Source organism: Dermochelys coriacea, chromosome 3 (assembly GCF_009764565.3).
Source record: "Dermochelys coriacea isolate rDerCor1 chromosome 3, rDerCor1.pri.v4, whole genome shotgun sequence".
NCBI lineage: Eukaryota > Metazoa > Chordata > Testudines > Dermochelyidae > Dermochelys > Dermochelys coriacea.
The window spans coordinates 184,389,054-184,410,965 of NC_050070.1; the positions used below are offsets into that span (position 1 = coordinate 184,389,054).

The 21,912-nt window shown below is 43.4% G+C and overlaps 1 long non-coding RNA gene across 1 annotated transcript in view; it reads right to left on the minus strand.

Moving 5' to 3' along the window:
* Nucleotides 1-21,912, minus strand: part of LOC122459667 — a 1,177,620-nt gene that overhangs the window by 260,337 nt on the left and 895,371 nt on the right. The gene's annotated exons all lie outside the window — the stretch shown is intronic.

Sequence of the window (21,912 nt, forward strand, 5' to 3'; positions counted from 1 at the left end):
AACACATCCACTGCTTTCCCCTCATCCACAGAGCCAGTTATCTCATCATAGAAGGCAATTAGATTAGTTAGGCATCACTTGCCCTTGGTGAATCCATGCTGACTGTTGCTGATCACTTTCCTCCCCTCTAAGTGCTTCAGAATTGATTCCTTGAGGACCTACTCCAAGATTTTTCCAGGAACTGAGGTGAGGCTAACTGGCCTGTAGTTCCCAGGATCCTCCTACTTCCCTTTTTAAAAGATGGACACTACATTAGCCTTTTTCCAGTTGTCTGGGACTTCCCGCAATCGCCATGAGTTTTCAAAGATAATGGCCAATGGCTCTGCACTCACATCCGCCAACTCCTTTAGCACTCTCGGATGCAGCGCATCCGGCCCCATGGACTTGTGCTCGTCCAGCTTTTCCCGAACCACTTATTTCTTCACAGAGGGCCAGTCACCTCCTCCCCATACTGTGCTGCCCAGTGCAGCAGTCTAGGAGCTGACCTTTCTCGTAAAGACAGAGGCAAAAAAAGCGTTGAGTACATTAGCTTTTTCCACATCCTCTGTCACTAGGTTGCCCCCCTCATTCAATAAGGGGCCCACACTTTCCTTGACTTTCTTCTTGTTGCTAACATACCTGAAGAAACCCTTCTTGTTACTCATAACATCTGTTGCTAGCTGCACCTCCAGGTGTGATTTGACCTTCCTGATTTCACTCCTACATGCCTGAGCAATATTTTTATACTCTTCCCTGGTCATTTGTCCAATCTTCCAATTCTTGTAAGCTTCTTTTTTGTGTTTAAGATCGGCAAGGATTTCACTGTTAAGCCAAGCTGGTCGCCTGCCATATTTACTATTCTTTCTACACATCGGGATGGTTTGTCCCTGTAACCTCAATAAGGATTCTTTAAAATACAGCCAGCTCTCCTGCGCTCCTTTCCGCCTCATGTTATTCTCCCAGGGGATCCTGCCCATCAGTTCCCTGAGGGAGTCAAAGTCTGCTTTTCTGAAGTCCAGGGTCCATATTCTTCTGCTCTCCTTTCTTCCCTGTGTCAGGATCCTGAACTCAACCATCTCATGATCACTACCTCCCAGGTTCCCATCCACGTTTGCTTCCCCTACTAATTCTTCCCAGTTTGTGAGCAGCAGGTCAAGAAGAGCTCTGCCCCAAGTTGGTTCCTCCAGCACTTGCACCAGGAAATTTTCCCCTACACGTTCCAAAAACTTCCTGGATTGTCTGTGCACCGCTGTATTGCTCTCCCAGCAGATATCAGGGTGATTGAAGTCTCCCATGAGAACCAGGGCCTGCGATCTAGTAACTTCCATTAGTTGCCAGAAGAAAGTCTCATCCCCCTGATCCGGTGGTCTATAGTGGACTCCCACCATGACATCACTCTTAATCCAGAGACACTCAGGTTTTTCTGCAGTTTCATACCGGAGCTCTGAGCAGTCATACTGCTCTTACTTACAGTGCAATTCCCCCATCTTTTCTGCCCTGCCTGTCCTTCCTGAACAGTTTATATCCATCCATGACAGTGCTCCAGTCATGTGAGTTATCCCAGCAAGTCTCTGTTATTCCAATCACATCATAATTCCTTGACTGTGCTAGGACTTCCAGTTCTCCCTGCTTGTTTCCCAGGCTTCTTTCATTTGTGTATAGGCACTTGAGATAACTTGCTGTTTGTTCTGCTTTCTTAGTATGAGGCAGGAGCCCACCCCTTTCGCATTCTCCTGCTCGTGCTTCCTCCCGGTATCCGACGTCCCCACTTACCTCAGGCCTTTGGTCTCCTTCCCCCAGTGAACCTAGTTTAAAGCCCTCCTCACTAGGTTAGCCAGCCTGCTTGCAAAGATGCTCTTCCCTCTCCATTAGGTGGAGCCCATTTCTGCTTAGCACTCCTCCTCCTTTTTGGAACACCATCCCATGATCTACCTGGGCCTTTTCCTTCCACAGGGAGGATGGACGAGAATACCACTTGCACCTCAAACTCCTTTATCCTTCTTCCCAGAGACATGTAGTCTGCAGTTATCTGGTCAAGGTCATTTTTGGCAGTATCATTGGTGCCCACATGGAGAAGGAGGAAGGGGTAGTGATCTCAGGGCTTGATGAGTCTCGGCAGTTTCTCAGTCACATCATGATTCCTAGCTCCTGACAAGCAGCAGACTTCTCAGTTTTCCCGGTCAGAGCGGAAGATAGATGACTCAGTCCCCCTGAAGAGAGTCCCCGACCACCACCACCCGCCTCCTTCTCTTGGGAGCAGTAGTCGTGGAACCCCCATCCCTAGGACAGGGCATCTCATGCCTTCCAATGGGGGAAGTCTCCTTCTGTTCCCTTCCCTCAGATGTATCATCTAGTCCACTCTCCGCATTAGTACCTGTGGAGAGAACATGAAAACGATTGCTTACCTGTATCTGCACTGCTGGTACGTGGACGCTCCCCTTTCTTCTTCTGGAGGTCACATGCTGCCAAATTTCTTCACCGTTCTCCTGTCCCTGCTGCGCAGCCTGCTCTGAATCTTCAGAACATTGTGCCCATAGAAGCATATCCTGACGTCTGTCCAGGAAATCTTCAGTTTCTCTTATGCAACACAGGGTCGATACCTGTTGCTCCAGACCTTGAACCTTCTCTTCCAATATGGAGATCAGCTTGCACTTTGTACAGACAAAGTTGCTTCTGTCCTGTGGAAGAAAGACAACCATGGCACATCCAGTGCAGGTCACAGCAGCTGAACACTCCCCACACCTTTCTTCTATGAGCTTCCTCAGGAGTTGTAGTAACTACTCAGAGAAGCCAGCAAGATGTAAGCCTCAGTGGACTCTCCCCGGGCAAACTCCCAGGCAAACTCCTTCTGTTAGCCTCTCTGCTGTTCACCGCTCAGCCAGTTTGCAGCTGACTGGCTTTTTATAACAGTCAGGCTCACCTGGAACAAAGCACTCCCAATTCACACTTTTCAAACAACCAATCAAGCACACGGTCAAACTGTCCTCACAACAGACACTCAGATACTCACGAACACAGCCTCCCTAATGCAGCCCTTAGCGTACCTCCTCTCAGACAGATCCCAGGCAAACTCCCTCTGTTAGCCTCTCTGCTGTTTGCCGCTTAGATGGTTCAGCTGTCCTTTTCCTGCAGTTCGCAGTTCAGCTCATTCAATTTGGAAGTTATGTCAGTAAGGAACCCGAAGTCCACCACCATGCATTGTCTGATAGCTCATTGCACACTTTATTCCTTGATTTTAGAAAAGTGATGATTTCGGGCATTAGATCCAAATATCTTTGCAGGACTTTCCCCCTGCTTAACTACCTCGCATCCGCACAGAGGAGCAGCTCGCCATAAGCAGCATCCCCTTAGTAAAGAGAGGATTTAAACAATCGGTGCTGGAGGGCTCTTATTCAAATCAAGTTTACAATTCTGACAACAATTTTCATTACATGTGAGAAGTCCATACCTTACTCACTAGTGCTTGCTGTTAGATTATACAATGGTAATTCACAAATGAAGGAAAATCTGGATCATTTCTGCAAAATGCAACAAAACCTGCATGTGCAGCAAGCATGGCAGGTGCACCAACCATTGTGATCAAAACAAGTTTCTTGATTGGAATGATTATCTCAAGCATGTACTTTTTGAATTCGTTTTAGATATATTCACCTCTTGTTCTCTCTAAGGGGCAAGACAGTCAGAAGGTCCTCTTTAGTTGTTTCTTCCTTTAAAAGAGTAAGAAGAAGGCAACACCACCTGCTGATAAGGCATCCATCAAATCAGCACTGGGGCCAACCCGGCAGCATTGCAGCGTTTGGTTCAGACAGAGATAGAAGCAACTTCATCTGTACAAAGTGCAAGCTGGTCTCCATATTGGAAGAAAAGGTTAAAGGACTAGAGATCCAAGTATCAACTCAGCATTGCAGCAGAGAAAATGAAGATTTTTCTGGATAGAAGTCAGTGTTTGGTACTGCAGGCATAGCACGCTGAAGAATCAGAGGGCAGTACAGAATGGGGAAGAAAATTGGTAGCATGTGACCGCCAGAAGAAAGAGGAGAACTCATGTACCCCCAATGCCGATAGAGGTAAGAAACCATTTTCAGGCTCTCTGCACAGGTATTAAGTTGGAGAATGGTTTGGAAGAGTCATTGAGGGAAGGGATCAGAAGGAGACCCCATTGTCCAGAAGGCATGGGATGCATGGTCCTAGGGATGGGGATTCCAGGACCACCATCCCCAAAAGAGGACACGGGGGATCAGAGATGTCCTCCTAAGGGGGATGGAGTCATCCATCTGCCATCCAGACCAGGAAACTCAAGTGTACTGCTTGCTTGGAGCTAGAATTCAGGGTGTGACAGAGTGTCTACCAAGACTGATCAAACCCTCAGACCACTACCCCTTCCTACTTCTCCACATGGGCACCAATGATACTGCCGAGAATGACCTTGAGTGGGTCACTGCAGACTATGTGGCTCTGGGAAGAAGGCTAAAGGAGCAAGTCCTCATGGTTGAGGAAGTTCTCATCCATCCTCCCTGTTGAAGGAAAAGGGACCATCGAATTGTAGAGATAAATGTGTGGTTATGCAGGTGGTGTCGGAGAGAGGGCTTTGGATTCTTCACCCATGGGATGTTCTTCCAGGAAGAAAGATTGCTAGGAAGAGATGACCTAACCTCTGAGGTAAGTGGAGAAGTGGGATACCAGGAGGAAACACAAGGAGGAGGGTGTAACAGGGCAGGCCTTCCGATTCATACTGAGAAAGTAGGGCAATCGGACAGCTTCCAGACTGCTGCACTGGGCACACAGTATGGGGAGGAGGTGAGCAGCCCTCAGTGGTGAAAGAACAGGTTAAAGACTATTTAGAAAAGCTGGACATACACAAGTCCATGGGTCCAGATCTACTGCATCCGAGTGTGCTGAAGGAGTTGGCTGATGTGATTGCAGAGTCATTGGCTATTATCTTTGAAAATTCGTTGTGATCAAGGGAGGTCCTGGACGACTGGAAAAAGACAAATATAGTGCCCATCTTTTAAAAAGGGAAGGAGAAACCACAGAACTACAGACCAGTCAGTATCACCTCAGTCCCTCAAAAAATCATGGAGCAGGTCCTCAAAGAATCCATTTTCAAGCACTTGGAGGAGAGGAAGGGCATCAGGAGCAGTCAACATGGATTCACCAAGGGCAAGTCATGCCTGACCAACCTGATTGCCTTCTATGATGAGAGAAATGGCTCTGTGGACATGGGGAAAGCGGTGGACGTGATATACTTTGACTTTAGCAAAGCTTTTGATAGGGTCTCCCACAGTATTCTTGCCAGCAAGTTAAAGTATGGATTGGATGAATGGACTATAAGGTGGATAGAAAGCTGGTCCTGGGACTGGTTTTGTTCAATATCTTTAATCTGGATGATGGGATGAATTGCACCCTCAGCAAGTTCACAGATGACACTAAGGGCATGGCTACACTTGCAGATGTAGAGCGCTTTGAGTTAAACAAGCCTTTGTAGAGCACAGTAGGGAAAGCACTGCAATCTGTCCACATTATCAGCTACAAGCGCACTGGCGTGGCCACATTAGCAGCTCTTGCAACAGCCACAGAGCAGTGTATTGTGGTAACTATCCCAGCATGCAAGTAGCTACAATGTGCTTTTTCAAATGGGGGTGGGGTGGAGTGTGACAGGGAGTGTTGTGTGTATATGGGGGGAGAGAGAAGGAGGTTGGGGGGCCTGAGAGCATGTCAGCATGTTGTCTTGTAAGTTCAGACAGCAGCAGACCCTCCCTTACCCCCTCCCCCCACCTCTTTCTCTCACCCACAGCATTCAACAGTAATGGTTGCTTTGTCTCAGAGCAGATAAGCATGCCAGCTGTCAGCAACGGAGCTTTCAAAGGGGATATCCACATTCCTACAGTGGAGTTCAAAACAATGAGGAGAATGGCCACTTGATTTAAGGGGATTATGGGACGTTTCCGGAGGCTGATCAGAGCGCAGTAATGCAACACCTCATTCACACTGATGCCCAGGCGTTTCAGCAAAGGCGCAGCAAGCATTAATCTTCTTGCCTAGGTGAAGTACCAGGAGTGCTCTAGCTATGGAGTCAGTGCTCCTACGTGTCTTGCCAGTGTGGACGGGTTGTGAGCTAGGGCACCCGGGGCTGCTTTAATGCACTCTAACTTGCAAGTGTAGCCAAGCCCTAAGATGGGGGGAGACGTAGATATGCTGGAGGGTAGGAATAGGGTCCAGAGTGACCTAGACAAATTGGACATTTGGGCCAAAAGAAATCTGAGGTTCAACAAGGACAAGTGCAGAGTCCTGCACTTAGGATGGAAGAATCCCATGCACCACTACAGGCTGGCGACCCACTAAGTGGAAGTTCTGCAGAAAAGGACCTGGGGATTACAGTGGACAAGACGCTGGATATGAGTCATCAGTGTGCCCTTGTTGCCAAGAAGGCTAACGGCATATTGGGCTGCATTAGTAGAAGCATTGCCAGCAGATCGAGGAAAGTGATTATTCCCCTCTATTCAGCACTGGTGAAGCCACATCTAGAGTATTGCGTCCAGTTTTGGGCCCCCCACTACAGAAAGGATGCACACAAATTGGAGAGAGTCCAGCAGAGGGCAACACAAATGATTGGGCTGGGGCACCTGACTTATGAGGAGAGGCTGAGGGAACTGGGTTTATTTAGTCTGCAGAAGAGAACAGTGAGATGGGATTTGATAGCAGCCTTCAACTACCTGAAGAGGGGTTCCAAAGCGGATGGAGCTCGGCTGTTCTTAGTGGGGGCAGATGACAGAACAAGAAGAAATAGTCTCAAATTGCAGTGGGGGAGGTCTTGGTTGGATATTAGGAAAAACTATTTCATTAGTATGATTAATATGAACAAAATGATTGTCCAGATTAAAATGGACAAAGGTATTGTCAATGTTAGGCCTCAACCTTCCAGAAGCTTCAGAAAGAAAACTTTTCAGAATTAAACTGAAACTTGTGGTCAGGATGCGCTGCAACCAGATAACACTTTAGGCTGATTCATATGTATTGAGATAATCTGTGCTCATACGTGGATTATTGACACACATTGACCACATTTGAGATAATTGGCTACATGGCATAAGCTATGCACCTGAGCATAGCTTATAAAATCAAAGCAACCATACTAACCACACTAAGAATTTGGACCACCCCAATTGGATGGTCCGTTCTAAAATACAGCCGACAGATAAGATAAAAAGTACAAAGGCACAGGACTAAAGATGTGTGTGTTTTGGTCATAAGGGAACCCCCTCTTTGATCAGGAAACCTGACTCACACCCCCTGAACCGAAGTGACGTGCACTTTTGACTGTCTGTAACTTGCCAGTCTGGAAAACAGCCGATTGAAGGGTAACGTATTTTTGGACGAATGCAGTGTAAGATTATGGAGTGAAGAAGTCTGGTTGCTCGAGCTGAATTGATCTCAAGTTTGTATCAATACTATACTGTTAAGAATAGAAGTAAGTAATTAATACATGTACTTGTGCTTGCCTTCAGTATAACTTGCCATTTATATTAATCCTTATTCAGTGCTGGTCTTTAATCTTTCTTTTCTTATTTTATCTGTTTTGCCTTTATAGCTGGAAGTCATTAAAAAACCTTTTTTAGGAATAATTAGTAGTTTTTTAATTTCTCTTATATAGGCACTACTCAACCTCATTACATCCGTGTTGGGTGATGGGAAGTAGCGATCACCCAGGGCACAATTAGGGCCCTGATGCGTGTCCCCTTCTTCCTTCATCTCTGCAACTAGGAGGGTGGTGAAGCACTGGAATGGGTCACCTAGGGAGGTAGTTGAATTGCCATCCTTAGAGGTTTTTAAGACCCAGCTTGACAAAGCCCTGGCTGATATGATTTAATTGGGGTTGGGACTGGTCCTTCTTGGAGCAGGGAGTTGGACTAGATGACCTCCTGAGGTCTCTTCCAACCCTAATCTTCTATGATTCTATGATCTCAGCTGTGCTGTGAGTTCCACGGGCACATCTGGTGTCTGGACTGTCCTGTCCTTGCAGCGTGCAATTTGTTTAAAGTGCAATTCACATGCCCTCTGGTGCTGGAAAACAACCACCTCTTGGCTGAGAGCACAGTAGGGCAGGTGGGATGTACTCCCCTAGCTGGCTGCGATCCTAAAGATGGTGGTGGGATGAGATGGGGGACCGAGACCAGGATCAACTGTCAGAGGTTCCAGGATCAACCAGTCAATTGCAATCTACCAGTTGGTGACCACTGCTCTAATAGAAGTTGCATTGACTTCCAAAGCATGTTGGCAGAGTCGTGTGGAAAAGCCAAACAAACAGTCCAACATGTATTAAGATGTTCATAGTTGCCTCTCAGAATGAATAGAATGCCTATCTGTTTACACATGAGCAAACGCTGGGGAGACGTGGGGGTGTTAAGTGCCAAAATATTTTTTCTACTGACAAAATAATTCCTATTTTTACACATTCCTGATTTGGACAGATTCACTGAAAAGGATTCTACATTTACTCAAATACTTACTATCAAGATCAGAAAAATGGCACAAGAATGCAAATATTACATAATATGAAGAAACAAGGTGGGTGAGGTAATATTTTTTTATTGGACCAACTATTATTACCTCACCCACCTTGTGTCTCTAATATCCTAGGTCCTACACAACAACAGCACTGCAAATAATATGAAGAGACAGAACTAACAGACAGACAGGTGTCATCAAGCGTCACCAGTGTGGTGTTCTGCTCTATCCAACGTTGATAACAGGCAGCTGCATACATGTGTTCCCCTTGTGTGCTGCCCTGGCTCTGCACAGATAGCTGGAACAGTAGACCCCAAGAGAAACCCCAAGGACCACAGACTCCGATAAGGTACGAAGGCATCTGGTCAGGTTTATTGCCAAATGAAACACAGTTTCTAGCTCCCCGGATCAGATGTCTATAGTTCTGCTAGTGCACATGTTCTCCCTGACAATGGGCCAGCTCAGTCAGTGGCGGGATTTACCACTGCCCGCTAGGCCAGATAAAGAGAACCCCACTGGGGTGCATTCTTATACACGGGTACAAACAAGTTACACCTTACTCCTGACATACTGAGGTACAATCCCTCTGTAGTAAGGTGCCACCTATCATCTTGTACATATTGGTTTGATCAAAACAATCCCATTCATCATATTACCATTTTTCCCCTGTCTTTGGGATGGGTCAGCATGTTCCTTGTTATCTGTGCGGAATGTGCTAGTATCGGAGTGTTCTGGTACCATCCTGGCATATGTTTATATCTCCAGTGTCCAGTACCCTTTAGGTATGAGTGTTTTTGCAACATCAGCCGTCTCCTTGCTTGACTCTGAGCAGGGCCTGCCTCTTGCTCACAGCTTACCTTTTCTTTATGTTAACAAAGTCTTGACCGTTACTTTAGCTTAGGCCTCATACAGGGCCTCTGATACAAGGGTTTATGTTTCAGGGCCTCCTCTAACTACAACAGGTATTTAGGGACTGATCCTGCCGTGTTAAAGTCACTGGGACTTTTGCTATTGATTCAGTGGAAGCAGGATCAGGCCTTTGAAGAGTACCAATAGCTTTGTGGTAAAGAAGATATCTACCACTACTGAGAACAGCCAAAGAATGCATAAAGAATCCTAAGCTACAGTACGTCCATGTTTTGCATTTTTTACAACCATTAAAACCCAGAAACTTGTTTCAATTTAAGCATCATACCTCTGGCATCCAAAGTCTGTACTGTGCCTGATTCTCCTCTTACTCTGCAATCAGGAGGTGTGGTTGCACTATGTGTAGACATACTCAAGCTAGCTTTGGTCAGGCTAAATAAAAACTAACAAAAGTAGTGAAGCCAAGGCAGCACATGTGGTCTCTGCTTAAGTATGTACCCAGGGTTCTAGTGACTGGGCTAAACCTTGACGCCAGGACTTCACTGTTATGGTTAATGGAGGCTTTGAGCTAGCCTGACCAACGCTAGCTGGGGTATATCTACACATGCTGCATTCACACCTCCCAATTCCAGTATCGGCATACCCTAAATCAGGACTATCTCAACTGAAGGCAACATATAGCTAGTGTGAGAGGAGAATCAGGTCCAGAGATTCAGAATGCTACTTTTTAAATATTTCAGCTAACAATAGACGTTCCCCCCCACCTCCCATGTGCCACCTCAAACAAGCTGCACACACGCACAAAATCATTAGTTGGAGGATTTTGGTGCTAAGGTAACCAGATTTCAAGATGGTAAACTAGAACACATTTCTTCTGCCTTTAATGGGAGGCTTTTGACAATTTGTGATGGACACAGATTGAGAAGACTGTCCTGGTGGGCAGGGAGAGCTCTGGTAGTGGACGGTTTGGCTTGGGGAACTTAGTCCTACGAACTAGAGAGATTTTGGAAGCTGGAAGTGGGGTGGGGGGATCTGGATTTAGGTGAATGGTTGGGGAATTTGGAAGCTAGAATAAGCCTGGTGCAGCGTGAAGCAAAAGTGCATAAAACAAAGTGAGATTTTTTTTTAATTAATCTGGCTCTTACCAACAATTCATTAAAAGGTTTGCTTTTTTTCTCTCTAGGAGTCAGCTGGTATAAATCAATGTTGTGCCATAAATTAAATGTAGCTCAATGAAGTTTATGCTGATTCACACCAGCTGTGGGTCTGGCCCTCTTTTATTTATTTCGCTTTAAATGATAAAAAGATACCTAATCAAGAGCCCAAAGTGTCCTGGTACTTGATTAATATTACAGAGTTACCCCCAGCAGCATTAAAAAACAAATATTCCAACAGGAATAAATAATTCAACCCGGCCTTGCAAGCCTCTCCCCAAAAACAGTTCCTTTCCACCCCCATACTTCCTGGATTTGCATTAGCAGAATATCCTATACCTCAAATTAGTGAAATATTTCTCTCTCCTGTTAATGAATAATGCATGTAAGACTAGATCTTATATAGTACTGACAACCCACAATTTCCACTGAAATTAATACTAGTATCAAAGAGCTGGGAGAATACTAGATTGTTTGGTCCACAAGCAATGAAAAGAAAAGAAAATGTTTCAGGTCAAACTGGAAAAAAAATTCAAAATTTCAGGTGAATTGAAAGAGTTGGGGAAAAAATTGTATCAAGTCAAATTAAGCATTTTGTTCAACCTAAACAAAATATTTCATTTGGAGCACTTTTAAATCTTTTTTTAACAATACAACTAAAGGAAATTTTGAAATGCAAAGTTATTTCAAATAAAAATACTGAATGTTTTGTTTTTAAAATGTCAATACAGAACATTTTGACTTTTTTTCAACTGAAACAATTCGATGAATTGAACAATTCACAAAATGTGTCAGTGTTGCCAAATCTGCATTTTCTGTGAAAAATATTGACTGAGAAAAATTTTGCCCAGTTCTAATCTAAGGGCACTCAGTACTTTGCACAAATTGTATCCATACAGCATGAACCACACCATACTGGCTAAATGTTCACAGCCAGCTCTTAGCTGGTGGAGGTCTGTTGAAGTTAATAAAGCTTTGCTGGGTTACTCCAGCAGAGGATCTGGCCCTTAAATTATGTTTATTTGTTGCTTTTATGTATAAATGTTATCTGAATTCCAAATATTTTCCAAGCCAGGCAATAGATATAAAAGCTATATTTTTACAATAAAATTATAAAGAAATTATTTTAAAGCCACAATAATGATGGTTGGGTTAAACAGAAATGGCTTATTAAGTTGCAACAAAAGTAAATCTGTCAGAATAAACTAGAAACATTGGCCATAGGATGATAAAATGGCTTTATAGGGACTATTGTTTTACTGTAACAACTATAATTAAACCACAATTTTATCACCACATTTATTCATGCATTTTGCTGAAGTCTCTTAATTCGAGGTATATTTTGTACGATTGACAAGATAGAATATTAGGTCTTCCCACCTTGGGAAGAGGCAATACAGGTATGTCTACCCCAGGAGCTGGGAGTGGGGGTGACTCCCAACTGGAAGAGACATACCCACGCTAGTGCTGATCAAGCTAATATGCTACAAAGGACGACCCATCACTCTCACAGATCTTGGGAGACAGGCCAGTCCTTGCTTACAGACAGCCCCCAACCTGAAGTAAATACTCACCAGCAACCATACCACACAACAAAAACACTAACCCAGGAACCTATCCTTGCAACAAAGCCTGTTGGCAACAAAGCCCATTGTCCACATATCTATTCAGGGGACACCATCATAGGGCCTAATCATATCAGCCACACTATCAGAGGCTCGTTCACCTGCACATCTACCAATGTGATATATGCCATCATGTGCCAGCAATGCCTCTCTGCCATGTACCTTGGCCAAACTGGACAGTCTCTATGTAAAAGAATAAATGGACACAAATCAGACGTCAAGAATTATAACATTCAAAAACCAGTAGGAGAACACTTCAATCTTCCTGGCCACTTTATTACAGACTTAAACGTGGCAATTCTTCAACAAAAAAAACTTCAAAAACAGACTCCAACGAGAAACTGCTGAATTGGAATTAATTTGCAAACTAAATACAATTAACTTAGGCTTGAATAAAGATGGGGAGTGGATGTGTCATTACACAAAGTAAAACTATTTCCCCATGTTTATTTCCCCCCACTGTTCCTAACACGGTCTTGTCAATTGCTGGAAATGGCCCACCTTGATTATTACTACAAAAGGTTCCCCCCCCCCGTTCTCCTGCTGGTAATAGCTCACCTTACCTGATCACTCTTGTTACAGTGTGTATGGTAACACCCATTGTTTCATGTTCTCTGTGTATATAAATCTCCCCACTGTATTTGCCACTGCATACATCCGTTGAAGTGAGCTGTAGCTCACGAAAGCTTATGCTCAAATAAATTTGTTAGTCTCTAAGGTGCCACAAGTGAGTACTTTTCTTTTTGCAGATACAAACTAACATGGCTGCTACTCTGAAACCTACAAATAGAGTGTAGCTGTGACGCCATTAATGGGGGGAGGGGCTAGCTGCCCCAAGTATGTGTATAGGATCCTGGATGCTATGCAGACAGGACAGCTAGCCTGTCCCGCTGCCCACGCAGCTGTGGTTACATTCTATTTTTTTTTATGTCTCCTCGAGCTGGGAATCAGACCTCCAGCTCAAAGTGTAGCATACCCTAAGACAGAAGGGTCCGACTAGGATGCAGAGGCCCAAGTAGGACAACATCAGAGGTTTCACAATGAATCTGGAGTATTGGGCCAAGGCCTGCCCAGTTTTGGTAAGCAATGGACCTGGGGTCTGTGTTGGGACCTAATTGACCTATGCAGAATTTTTGGAGTCCAGAGGAATCTACAAGAACTTAAGCTCAGAGGGCTCAAAGCCCCATGGAAAGGTTTGTATTTTGGACCTGGGCCTGCAAGACCATCAGGGCCCATAAGGCCAAGCTTTGAATAGATTTTGGCCCAGCAAGAATAGGAAAGGAGAGCTCACAGGTAAAATATCAGCCTTGGGCAAATTTATTTTTAGTCATATTTGTAACCAAATTTTAACAAAAATATGAACCGACTATCCACCATGTGCAGGAGCTCAATCAAAATAGCTGTATAGTGAACATGTGAAACTTAGAAAGTATATCCTATTTAAACAAGTTTAGAATGTTTCTGGTAATATCCCAAACACCAAATACACACACACACACAAACAGAAAATATAATGGCTGTAATCTAGCCGCAAGATCATTTTATGATAAATCCCAGTTACTATTCTAAGAGAAAACAAAAGGTAGCCATGCAGGACAGCATATTGCTTTGTCTTTGCTACTCTTTCCATTGCAGTGCCATTTATTTATGCAGCCTGGGTAGAATGCATCATAAAAAGTGACATTTTATAACACCAGTTTGTAAATTTTACAGAAGCTTACTGCCTGTAAATCAGACCGTTTATTCCCTCACTGATTTTATTACCGCAAACCCAACGATAGATAAACTCTGTGCCAGTTTACTTGAATTTATCTTTTTTATTCACACTGAACTTAGTCCTTTTAATATTCCTTTTCTTCTAATGACAAAGGCATCTTGATAACCTTATTTCTGCTGCAGAATTTTGAAGGACTTTCATTTCTCTTGTAAATGCAACTCCTATTTTTGATAGTTCCTATCTCATCCTTATTTAGCATGTATTTCTTCTACATAAAATTTGCTGATTTTCCTCCCATTTCAATTACTTGTATTTATTTTTACTCTAAATCCTCCCCAGGCATCCAAGTCTTTCTAGTTTTAGCTGTCTCCCTTTGACTTGCTTCACTGTGATTTGACTTGTTTCACAGCCAGAAAAAGCAGACTGCTTTTTAAAGGAGCAGCTCTGCATGTCAGTTTGTGAAAACCTATCCTTTTTTTTTTTTGGTGACATCCACATTTAATTTATAGCAAAAGTATGCACTTTATTCTTCCATCTGTGCACAGAATACTTTCACGTTTACGTAACCCTTCTGCCAAGTGTTGATGGCAGCAAAAAAAGGGCAGGTTCAATTTTCTAGGTGTTTTCAAAAAGAGATAACACTGGTTCAAGCCCCAAGCAGAAACCTGGGAAAGTATATATACCACCCTGCATGCCCCAATGCATAATTCTTCCACCTCGCAAGCACTCAGTCAGGGGTTACAACAATGAACTCTACTGGGGGAAAGAGGGGTGCAGAGGAAGCCAGCAGAATGAATTTGGGAAAACCAGCAATTAACAAACTCAGCGATGTAAGACTCCCAACCACTATGGTGTCCTAACAGTAGTCCCAACTTCAGTCCTCCTTTGGCCATTGAGAGTGGCCAATGTGTTCTGACCACTTCCCAGCTTCATACTCACAGCTAGCTGGCCTATTTAGAAGAAATCGAAGGATTCTAGCTGGCTGATGCTGCTTGGGCTGCTCCAGGGGCGATGCTACCTAACCCAGCTGGTGTGATTTCAGATTTAATTGCTGAGTAGGGAGGCCCACACAAGTCCCTTGGGTAAGCTGCTGCTCCCTCTGCATTTTCAGTCCAAGCTGCCTAGGTTTGCCACTGCTCTGCACTGTCCATCCCTTCAAAAGGTGTCACCACCACCCTGTGACTTCAATGGCCTCAGAAAAGCTGCTGCAGCAGCCGCCACCACTCTGCACTGCCTACCACCTTGGAGCTCCTGCCACCACTGCATCTGTTGTCACTGAACTGCCACTACTGCTTTAGCTGTCCTTGCTCTACACTGTCCACTGTTAAGCACCCAAAGCTCAGCTCTTAGGGAGGGATCCATAACATCTAGCCCCTTGATAGAGACTTTACCACCCAACAGGCAGTCCCAGCAGCAGGCAGGAGCTTGTCCTTCTCCTTTGTCTTCGTCTTCATCATCTTCTCTCTCTCTCTCCCCCCACTTGTAGGTCTGTCCATGCTCCCTTACTCAACTGTGCCCAACAGCAGTATTGGTCAGGGTGACCCCAGGTAAATTCAGTGTCAATGTCTTATTTCAGAGTAGCAGCCGTGTTAGTCTGTATTCGCAAAAAGAAAAGGAGTACTTGTGGCACCTTAGAGACTAACAAATTTATTAGAGCATAAGCTTTCGTGAGCTACAGCTCACTTCATCGGATGCATTTGGTGGAAAAAACAGAGGGGAGATTGAGACTGTTTTTTCCACCAAATGCATCCGATGAAGTGAGCTGTAGCTCACGAAAGCTTATGCTCTAATAAATTTGTTAGTCTCTAAGGTGCCACAAGTACTTCTTTTCTTTTTGTCTTATCCTTGTATTTCCCAACAAGGCCAACTGCATTTTACTGCCCCCAACTCAAAATTTAACTAAATTTTAACCAAAATGCCCCAAACCATCACAAAATGGAAATGCAAATTAGGCCTGACCCATTCAATCAACTCACTTTTTGCTCGCCAGCAGATGCCAGCAGACAGCTCCCTCACCAATGGAGCCCCTGACCATCTGCAATTAAGCAGCTCTGGACCACTCCTCTCCCATTTCACTAATTTCTCTCTCTCTAAAGCATCAGGCCATGGAGCTTTCATTTATCTATCACAAACATTAATGGAATTTGCCCACAGGATTGTTGGAGGTTTATGAATGGGAAGTTTACTCACTTTTCCTAAGGAGTTCTCTGCAGACTTACTATAATCACCCAATAAAGTCAGATCCCCCCCCACCCAAGTCTTCACTGTTTTTTACACTCCATGTATGACCCTGTCTACACTTGGTTTTCCAACCATGTTTGAAAAATCTGATTTGTGTTTAAAACACTGGTTTGTTTGGGCCAATATCAAAAAGACCAAACTGTTTTTAAATAGTTTTGAAAAATCATCTTTGAACCTGCTGTCTTCAAAGATGATCTTTGATACCAATCTGAAAACAGTCTGACCTTATTTACTTTGGCAAGCCAAACTATGCTGGAAGCCAGCTTAGCTGGCGTTGAGTTTAAAACCATTCTCCTTTGGAGCCAGAATCTCAGCTGGTGTCAGTCGGCATACATACATACATACATGCATACATCAATTTAGACCAGTTGAGAATCTTCCCCTTAGTTTTCAGACAAGGTTCAAGACTCTGTGACTGATTCTGAACACATTCACACAAGTTTTTCTCTGGTGGTGTAGTACTCCACTGACATCAGTGGATGTAGTCCTGATTTACATTGGTGTAAGTTAGGTCAGAAACAGACCAGTGTACAGAGAGCCTTTGAGAATCCCAAGCAGTAGTCACTGATCTCCTGGCCAGGACCCCATGTGGAGCCTCATTCCTTCCATTCCATTGCTGTTGCGAAATGTAAGAAACTTTCACTTTTTTGGACTGATCAGGCTCCCTTTACAGTCTTACTAGCCTGGGGGGCTTGATCATCCTCACACTTACATCCCTGTGAATGGAAAATAACTCAGCTGAAGAAACTGCAGGTGAAAAACTGAGAGCAGTTTCTGACCCTTTGTACCTTGCACCATAGCAGTACAGATCATCAGCACTAGGGCCAGTACTAACAGTGATTTTGTATGATGTTCAGGAGACACATTAGTTTTAGGATAAAATTTTCAAGCGTGCCTTAAGTTCCATTGATTTTTTCCAGGACTATTTTTTCCCCAAAGTTTAATTAGGATTTTTATAATGGCATTACATTTTGTAATTGCTAATTACACATTGTAATTATCTAATTACACATTGTAAATATGTCATTACATGGATTTTCACCAAATTCATAATTACATTTAATTACACTAATTGCATCAATCTAAACTAACCAACTACAAAAATGCAAGGAAATGTCATACGAATTAAAGCTACAGGGGAAAATAATTGTGAGGCTGATTCCACATTCCCGGTGGACCCAAATTGCTCAGTGAAGTCAAAAGGAATTCTGGGCACACAAGAAATGCAGAACTGGGCCTCAGGCTGGTGAGAAATAACTTACAAAAGCAAATATACCAAACTGGTTTCACTGGGAGCTGCAGGCATTTAGCACTTCAGAGAATCCTGCCCTAAACATCTGTTTGTTACCTTGACACAATGAGGCATCACTTTAACTTTAACTTATTGGACCTCATCCTGAGAGGTGCTGAGTGACTTCAGGGGTGGATGGTGTTCAGCATCTCCTGGAAGCATGCCGTTAATACTGTTCTGTGAATTTACTGCCTCTTGTGGGGTTCCTCTCATAATTTTAGGGTTTGAGCATAGTTTTTGTTGTGTGAATAACAATACTTTTCTGATTGTATTAAAATGAATATTGTTATGCATAAATGTAATTCTTTACTAATGAGTAATTCTTTACTATTTTTCTGTTAGACACTTATGCCTCCAGGGAGGGCTTCCATCATGGAAATATAATGGTAGTTTTGATGCATTTTCAGTAATTAAATCTCTTCTTCAATATTTATTATACATTTCCTTTCTTAAGGGAGCAATCCTGAGATAACCAATGGAAATCCTGTTGGTCAGAGAGAGACAGACAATTATGGAGTATCCTTTTTAAAAAATCACTGTGCCATCTGTAATTAAAATTGGTGTATTGTAAATACAGTTTTGCACATCCCAGAATGAACTGTCGGTAGTCAAACATACAGTGTGTTTAGACATTGCCATCATGAGATAAATGATCAGAGAGTACCAGTATATTTTCTCCTGGATGCATACTTGCAAGTCCCATTAACACTCATAATTTAATGATGGTGTATATGTGGGCTGGCTTTTCCCAGGAATCCAGAAGTGACACGACTCCACTAGGGTACAGTGGGTGCACTTTAAAATGTTGTGTTTGATCTTCTGCAAATCAATTTCCATGGAAATCTTGTTTATTGATCTTTCTATTCTGTCTAATTGATAAAATCCTTTTTTCTGCAAACAGTAGGTGATGATCATGCTTCCTCTGCTTGTCACAAAAATCCCTTTCAAAGCCTGCCCGTGAGGTGAACTAAGCCAGTGTTCTCAACTGGTAGGTCACAACCCACTAGGGGAGTTGTGACAGGCATTCAGAGGCCCCATGAGGTAGCAAAAAATGTATTACAATCTAAAGCAAAGAAAATCTTGCTCCCTTTTCTCCGTGCCTTTACCTTTTAAGTCAACTATTCTCTGTCAACCTCTTGAAATACACACAAATACATTATACTGGTTTATCATTGTTATCATCAATGTATTATTTACTCTTACTTTTATAGAAAATGTAAAAGGAAAATTTTAATTTTAATTGGAGATTGCTAACATAAAAAGATTAAGATCCAGTAAGCAGTTGTCCAGTAAGCAGTGGGTCTTCTCACCTTGTAAAATGGCATCTCTCAAAAGACTAATTTTCATTATATTAAAATAAAAAAAGAAAAACCTGCAGAAAGGTTGCAAAGACAAAAGTTAGGAAATGCCAGAATTAAGGTTGTCCATTTTATAAAACTAAAAAAAATTTGAAAAAATAAAAATTCCATCATGTGAATCTATATTGCCTCCCCCAATGAGTCATCCATGAGGTTGGATCTTTAGAAGAATCCTCTACCACTTGAGCTAAAGGAGTAACTAGTAGTAATAGTAGGCTGCTATTTTCTGTGGGACCTACCTCTAAAGGGGTAACACATTTTACCAGCAAGGCTATTTGCTAAACAGTAAAGGAATGTTGAGACTCAGGAATAATGAATACAATTGCAGGTTCTGGAAGGAAGTGTGATTTAGTGCTTTCTGCCCTTGTTCCCCACCCCAGCATCTTCTTGTCCCTAGCTCCTCCCCTGTCTCTGCCCCCCACCCTCTCCTGCTATCTATCTCTGCACCTGATTATCCCCAATGATTCTCCCTCTCCATCCCCTATTTCTGTCCTCCCTGCCCCCTCTGGGTCCTGACCCTGCCCAGCATCTGCCCTAATCCCTGCCCACTGCTCCTCCCACCATGGCTGCTGTTTTACCACATACCCCACTCCTGGTGGTTAGGACTAGAGGGAGCTCAGCCCCTGCCAAATCTATCTACCAGCTCACCAACTTTTCTCCAATTGTGGCTGGACCATCTACATGTGCATGTCCAGCCTGGCAGGTGAAGCTCCATGCCCAACAACAGCAGGACAGAGGAATAGCTCAGTGGTTTGAGCATTAGCCTGCTAAACCCAGGGTTGTGAGTTCAATCCTTGAGGGGGCCATTTAGGGATTTGGGGCAAAAATTGGGGGATTGGTCCTGCTTTGAGCAGGGGGTTGGACTAGATAACCTCCTGAGGTCCCTTACAAACCCTGATATTCTATGATACGACCAGGACAGGAGGAGGCGTACTCCTGTGAATGGACTCATGCATCATGTGGCACTGTAGCAACCTCCTCTGAATCTGTGAGCAGCAAGAGCCAACAGGACAGAGGGGGGAGCTGAGACCAGCCCACTGTGGAAGGAGCCACCACTGCACGTGAGCGTCGGGCAACCTTATTCTCCAACACCCCCTCCCTGGATCCTTAATAGCACAGCAGCTATTACATTTTACTCAGCCATTGAAAATAATATTTTCACACACTGCCTATGCTCCTGCCTCTCTTCTCTCTTGTTGCTGTCCCTATCTCCTCCCATCTTCTGCCACCCACTGTTTCTGGCCCTGTCTCCTGCCCCCCACCACAGGCTGGACTATGCTCAGTCTCTGTGGTGATGGTGCATGCACCATCCAGTCAGCATGTAGGAGTTGTGAGGGCTGGAACATGCTCAGCACAGATGGAATCTTTGAAGAATTTAGCTGCCAAACTCTAACAAATTCTACTGAGCATGCACAAACTAAGATTTTTCAGAGGCTTATAACTTGGCCAGATTTTCACATGGATGGCAAAAGACACATCTGACACCTGAATATCTCCTCCCTTCCACATATCAAGTCCCTGTTCCAAAGCATGGGAACTCTAGAGCTTCTCAATGAAGTGGTTGTAAGAATGTTTTAATATTAGCAAAACAACATATTTTTCCATAAACTCATTCTATGAAATTGATGAACCATTTTAACAAACTTCCCCCAAAAAATATTTCTTAGGCAGATACCCAGCATGGAAAAGTTCAGCCTGAATGGTTTACATTTGCCAAAGTTACAAGCAAATGAAAACAGGATTATACAACCTTAATTAAAGGCATCTTCACTGATCCACCTATGATTAACAAAGAGTCTAGTGCATTCTTATCAACTGTCGGCTTTCAAAAAATATATTTCTGCCAGGAAATTGATCAGTGTAGCAATGGCTTCCCTATGCCATCCTTGTGTGATGAGAGAATATTTTAGACTGCATGTGCAGTTATTTTTCTTGAATTGAATTCCCTGCTGTGTATCAATCTGTCCCTGGGACTGGAAACCATGTCTCTTTGTTACATTACAGGGACTGGATCCTGTGGTGAGAGTCCAGAGATGACTCAACACCTAGCCAGCTGCTGAGACAGTCAGTGCAACCACATACTTTATGGCCTCTGAGTAGAAATTCCAATATTTTCCTTTGCAATGCTGTATGTTGCCTTATTAACCTTGTGCTTGGTGTGTTACTATATAGAACTTTTTTCAGAGTAGCAGCCGTGTTAGTCTGTATTTGCAAAAAGAAAAGGAGTACTTGTGGCACCTTAGAGACTAACAAATTTATTAGAGCATAAGCTTTCGTGAGCTACAGCATCATGCATCCGATGAAGTGAGCTGTAGCTCACGAAAGCTTATGCTCTAATAAATTTGTTAGTCTCTAAGGTGCCACAAGTACTCCTTTTCTTTTTATATAGAACTTAATATACTTCTGCATTGTCTTTTTTAAAGGGCCCCAGCGTTGACCTGGGGCACTTGTACAAGCTCAGATGGAACTGAAGGGACATCCTAATGTTGCTGTCAATATACATTCATGGAAATGCTCATAAAATACCAGGCAGTGCTGTTAGGTGCCCTCTCTACCTAGTGCTTGGCATAACATTAAGTTTAAGACTGACTCCTGTCCCTGTGACCAAACTATTTTATAAGGCCAGAAGTTAAGTTGATAATTGTTCTGGTGTGCTTCTTAAAGGAGTTATTTCTGCATATATTCTGAACTCATGGAATAGTATTGTTAATTCTGAGGAACCTATGGGTAAGATTGCACTCCCTATTGTTATCAGGGCCATCCTTGTTTCCCCTCACTGATGCTAAATTTTTATACTGTTGTCATTTCATTAGCTTATTACTATTTGTACTCTTGAGCTGTTGCTTAGCATCTCTATCAGTCTGCATTCTCATATTTTTAGCTAATTTTTACTGTATCAGTTACCCTTTTTACTGTTGACTGTGGATGAAGAGGAGGGATGGGGGATTGAAACCTAAGTGGTGACGGTAGGAGCTGAGCTGTCATGGAAAAATCCCAAGAGCCACTTCTGGATACATCAATGAACAAGAGTGATGTCATTGTTGTGGGGTGCCTTGGTCCACAGAAAGAGTGAGAATGCCTCTATAGCCCAGTGGCTAGGGCACTCCCATGGGAAGGTCCAGTCCCCATGCTCCAGTGCATATTGAATTATTTATACACACTTAAACAACTTCAA